This window comes from Myotis lucifugus, unplaced genomic scaffold (assembly GCF_000147115.1).
Source record: "Myotis lucifugus unplaced genomic scaffold, Myoluc2.0 scaffold_152, whole genome shotgun sequence".
NCBI classification, from domain to species: Eukaryota; Metazoa; Chordata; class Mammalia; order Chiroptera; family Vespertilionidae; genus Myotis; species Myotis lucifugus.
Genome location: NW_005871200.1, coordinates 3,048,781 through 3,054,780, shown reverse-complemented (window position 1 = coordinate 3,054,780; position 6,000 = coordinate 3,048,781). Strand labels below are relative to the sequence as shown.

At 35.8% G+C, this 6,000-nt stretch overlaps 1 protein-coding gene and 1 non-coding gene across 8 annotated transcripts in view; one reads left to right on the top strand and one right to left on the bottom strand.

Moving 5' to 3' along the window:
* The window catches only part of RNGTT (RNA guanylyltransferase and 5'-phosphatase), a 200,353-nt gene that overhangs the window by 47,940 nt on the left and 146,413 nt on the right, over window positions 1-6,000 (top strand). The window lies entirely within an intron of this gene.
* LOC111827350 lies at window positions 1,770-1,904 on the bottom strand. Its single transcript, XR_002830857.1, has one exon. It is a non-coding gene; the product is annotated as a U4 spliceosomal RNA (small nuclear RNA).

Below are 6,000 nucleotides of genomic sequence, written 5' to 3'. Positions count from 1 at the left end.
TATATATATATATATATATACTATATATATATATATAGACACCCACACACACACACACACATATATATGTAAATACATACATATATATATATATAAAATACACATATGTATATAGACATACCCTACTTAAAAAAACAAAAACCAAGCTAAATATGCAACGTAAATTATTTCAGGAATTGAAGAAAAGCTACTTAGGCACTTATGAAAATCTCAGTTAAAGTCAGATTTTATAACACATCTGTTTAAGTAAGCAAGATATATTTGTATAATGCTTCTTGGAGGGAATTGTAGACAGATTGATTCTTCCTGAATTTTGGTCTGGGAATCTCTTTTGTTCGTTAATCCAGAAATTATATTGAAAACTTGTTACCTCCAGCTCTATGTCAGGTACTGAATGGATTAGTAGTGCTGAAGACAGAATCCTCAGCTTTAAGTTTTGTTCTAATCCAGGGTTTTTAGCATATGTCTTCTGTAAGGGGCAGATAGTAAGTATTTTAGGTTTTGTGGGCCAGGTGGTCTCTGTCTCAACTATTTAGTGCTGCCATTATAACACAAAAGCAGCTATATTCTGCTGCTCTTATATAAACAAAGGAGCATAACTGTGTTCTAATAAAACTTTATTTACAAAAACAGGTAGCAGTCAGATTTGACCCTTGGGTTATAGTTTGTCAACTTATAAAGATAAGACAGTTTGTCAACTTATAAAGTTGATTGAAAACATTCTCCTTAGAAGACTATATTTACATCTCAAATCTTTTTCTTTTCTTTATAAGAAATTGTAAAAGTGAGCTTAAGGTAGGAAAACATAAGCTTAATATAAGACATTTTGTTTTAAAATTTACTTAATTAAAAAGTTGAAATGTCTTTTCCTCCTTGATTGTAAGTTATTGCTAATTCCTGGTGCTTTGACAATATATATATATTTTTTAATTTAAGTAATTCACTAAATACATAAATTTAAGAGGTAAATTAAGCCTTTCCCCTCCTTTCATTAAATCATGCCCCATGCCTTCGTTATAACAGGCTGCTTGATTTTTTTTTAAAAATATATTTTATTGATTTTTTACAGAGAGGAAGGGAGAGTGATAGAGAGTTAGAAACATCGATGAGAGAGAAACATCGATCAGCTGCCTCCTGCACATCCCCCACCGGGGATGTGCCCGCAACCCAGGTACATGCCCTTGACCGGAATCGAACCCGGGACCTCTCAGTCCGCAGGCCGACGCTCTATCCACTGAGCCAAACCGGTTTCGGCAACAGGCTGCTTGATTTATATAATGTTCAGGTAGTTAGTAGCTTACTTGGATCCCTTGATATGTATCTCATTAATAATGTTTGCAGCAGATACTTATTCTAATGACTGGAGCTGAATGTTCAGACAGGAATAGGGTGGATAAGGTAAAGAGACGCTAGACTAGAAAAATCTTACATATTGAGTGGAATATTAAAGAGGTTTTAGATGTCTCTGGAATAATTTTCAGTGGAGTACAAAATCCAAACTTTTTTATGCAATTAGGAACAGAATGAGTAAGTCAAATTATGATCAATTAAGTAATGCATATACTGTTTTAATTTAGACTTGTTCACGTAGTTGTTTTTCAACTCCACATGAGGGAAGAGATCAGTGCAAATATAAATTTCTATTTAGCTTTATTTTTCAAAGCAAATAGTTCCTTATGATATATAACATAAGAACTCTGACTGAATATTGGTATTAAATAACTTATTTCCTATCGTATTTACTGGTAAATATTAATTATAGCTATAACATCATATCTAATATTTAGAAACTCACTATTGCATAAAATTATACCTGGAAAAATATTAGGTTTTTTTTTTTTAATTAGCAATAACCGTGCCTCGGATAAACCTCATTGGCAATGATACTGCCACTGCGCAAAGCTGAAAAAAAAAATTTAGTTTTTATACTGTTCTAGGGAGACAGTTTTTATGGAGACATCTGAGGAGCCAGAATCCAGAAAATAAACTACTTGCTTCAATTATACAAGTAGATAGTAGCAAAGTAAGCAGCACAATTCCATGATACTTTAAGAACTGGTTATTTACTCACTTGTAGTCCAGTATGTGTGATTATAGCAGTGGCAGGTACTAGGTTGGGTAATGCTGGGGCTAACCAGCAGACCCTGGATGACGGATGAATGGATTACTCCGACACAACGTTTGCTGTGAAAGAGAGGGCTAAGGGACTGCCTGCTAAAGGAACCAGACAGCCTCCATCGCCTGCCTCTTTAGGCTTTTACTGTACTAGCAGTTTGAGATAAAGTTTATCTTTGTTAGATACAATCAGTAGGGCAAGTAATTTTGGGAGGACACATGTGTTTGTAGTGTCCTTTAAGCAAGGACACCCAAAGATAAGGATTCCAGTAAACACGTGGGGGTCTGCATGTGCACAGACTTATTTGGAAAGGTCAAGGAATAATTAGGGGCACTGCCTTCGGCACTCCCCTAAGTCAGAATTCTGATAAACAGGGCAGGCGGCCTTCCACACACTTCCCTTTTTCTCAGAATGTCCTCCTTACAAACTTTCCAACCAAGTCTCGTGTGCTCCCCAACAGGGTAAAAGAGAGAAAACAAATCCGTTCCTCTTTGTGAATTGGTGAGACATTGCGAGAATTGTAATTGATTTTTTTAAAAAGGGTGTTTGCTTTATACAAAAGAAAATTGAAAGTAGTCAGCCATGTCAGGGGCAAATGTAAAATAAAACAACTTTTGGAATATTTCTTTTGAGATTTTCTTCTTATGAATACTGACTTTTATAAAAATAAAATCTTTTTCACATCTTTCCACCCCTTTGATATATAAGTGCTGCCCAAATCAATTTAAGTGGCATTTAAATTTTATTTCAGACCAATGTAAATCTGAATAATCGATATGCCATTCCCCTCTCTGATGGAAGAGCACCCAAGAGGATACTCTATTTTTCATATTTAATTTGTGTGTGGCTATGAAGTTCTAAAAAGCATAACCGGTAATATTCATGCTAAGTAGTACAAATGGATATATCACTTGATTTCACACTTTAAAGTCTGATAAGATATTCTCTATTCTCATTATGAATGGAGCTACTTAATGTAAAAGAAACCAAAATAACCAACAGTCTTTTTATCTACAGAACTGGTAGATTTAATGAAATTTGTTTACCAGTATTGGAATTTAATACCTGATTTATGCAATGGATAACAATATTTCTTTTTTTTTCTTTATAATATTTCTATATTCCTATTATCCTGGAGGTTTTTCAAATCCTCTTAATTAGGTCAAGATCAATGATGTCTATACCTTCCATTATTGGTAGTTGAGACTTTTTCTAACTTGGACTTGATATACATTTCAGTAAAAATGTCTTTTTTTGTCTTGTGATTCTGGTCTTGTAATAATGAAGAAATGATAGTATCTTTAAAAATATTCCCCATTATAAAAGTAATGTATATTCATTGTAGAAAATTTGGAAAAAGAATATAAGGAAAAGGACAAAAATAAAAAAACATTTGTAATCACCAGTTAGACTTTGATGTATATGCTTTCAGACCTTCCAGTCTATCTGTATATCTGTTTAGTTAAATGAAAGCGTATTCATTCCACAACATTTTCTTAGTGTGTACTTTGTGCTAAGTACCATTCTAGGTGCTGGAAATTATGGTGGTGCCTGCTATATTGGATCTTCTACAAAAATTGTTTAGTATCTATGATTTATAGTTTAGTAATCTGCTATTTTTACTTAATGTATCCTCAGTATTTTCCCGTTTCATTAAATATTTTCAATTAGATGACTAGACTAAAAATAATATTTCTTTATTAAGGTATTAATTGTTTATAGTTAAATGAATCAAATAGTACTGGAAAGCTTATAATGGAAAACACTATAACTCTTCCCCATCTCTTTTCTCTATCAGTTCTGATCCCTAAGGCAATCACTTTAACCCTTTCTATTTTTTTACTTGTTCTGTGGTTATCCCCAAATCTCTAAATAATATGTTTATATTACTGTTTATTAATCAACCTTAGGTGAGTTCCTAGTGTGCTTGCTGAGGATGCAGCTCACCAAAATGTTGTCTGCCTTTTCTTCTAGTTTCTCATTATAGTTAAACTAGAGGCCTGGTGCACAAAATTCGTACATGGGTAGGGTCCCTAGGCCTGGCCAGCGATCATGGCCGATCTGTGGGGTAACTGGTGGGGCGATTGAGGGGGCCCCCCACTGGCATTTTCCTTGGCCAGCCTGGCGCCACCTGCTTGCTGGCTCCATCCCCCGCTGCCGCCACTGGTCGCCTCCCTTTGTGGGGCAACCGGTGGGGCGATTGGGGGGGCCCCCCTGCTCACACCTGCCTTGGCTGGCCTGGGGCCTGCAGGCTGGGGGAAGCTCCTGCGTTGAGTGTCTGCCCCCTGGTGGTCAGTGTACATCATAGCAACCGGTTGTTCTGCCAGTCCTTCTGCCATTCAGTCAATTTGCATATTAGGCTTTTATTATATAGGACTATTATTGTTAGTTCTTTATTGATCATGCCTGTGTATTTAATCTTCCCTTTATCCTAATAACCCATATGTAATGTTTGTCAAGTCTTTTAAGATACGGACTTTAGAGTTCCCTGTCTCTGATAGTTTATTACAAACCCCTCTCCCCCATAATTTTTCCTTTCTAGAACCATTATTGGTTGTTATACCTGTTAGATTCTTTTTAATCTCTAATCTTGTCTCATACTGTTCCTTTCCTTGTCTCTTTTACAGCTTTCTGGGAAGTTTTCTCATAAAAAAAATGTTTTTTAATGAATTACTTATTCCTTTGTAGTTGATATTTCTGGGTTGGATCTTTGGGGTTTTGCAAAAACAGGCAGCTCCGTTTTTGGGTGTTGCTACCTCTGTGCAGAGCTTTTCCATCTATTTTTTGTTAACTAGAAATGTATCGAAATAGTTTATCTGCTGATGTTCTTCCCTCCTTTCCTTTCCTTCCCTTCAGTATCTTCCTTGTTGTGTGGTGTATCAGTTTTCTTTTGCTACTTAAGAAATTACCTGATATTATCTCCCAAATTTAGCAGCTTAAGATAACATTTATTATCTCATAGTTTTGGGGAGCAATTTAGTTGGGTGCTTCTGGCTCAGTGTCTCTCATGAGGTTGCCAGCAAGCTGTTGGCCAGGGCTGCTGTCATCTCGACTCCACTTTCAAGCTCATTCATGTGGCTGATGGCAGGCCTTACAGGTTCCTCGCTTGCTTTTTGCCTGAAGCCTCCATTCCTGGCCTTGTGGACCTCTGTGGGAAGGGGAAACTTTTCTTCCATCTACCTACTTAGGTTTAGTGTTTGTGGACCTGAGAATTAAGCTGACAAAAGAACCAAGTTTATTCATATGCATATAGGAGTGCACAAAAGAAGTGGCTTACTAAATGGCTGAAGTTATGGGCTTCTATACCTACTTAATAGGGGAAAAGGTGGGGAGAAAAAGCTTCTATGAGAAGAACAAAATTTTTTTTTTCCAGATTTGTAACATAAGCTTTTTAAAGTTTTTTTTCAAGAAAAATGATCTTAAATATAACAATGTTACATGCAATAAACATTAATATCTCAAGAAAAACAATTTTAAATATGATGTTACATGCATTAAAATATGTAAGATCATTTTTTTCTTGAGTAATTGGTGTTTAATGCATAGAGAACAAAGATTTTTATTAGGAAAGACAAATGGGTTTTAGGGTAACAAAGGGGAGATAAGGAAGTTTATGATACTGTTTGTTTATGGTGATGCTAACGGTTTTTTTCTTTTTCTTCTTCTTCATGGCCATAACCCAGAGAGGGGATTTAAGATAGTTGCACTCTTAATCTCCTTCCTGGGAGTGAAGCCACCCCCAAAAGGAGATTTATGGCAGCATCATATCCTAAATTTCTGCTCTTAGATAAGGAAGCTTTGAGAGGGCTTCTTTCTGCATATGTTGAATCTGAAAGGTCTCCAGCTTAATATAATCATACTAACTCTTGGGGTTCTAAGTGGGT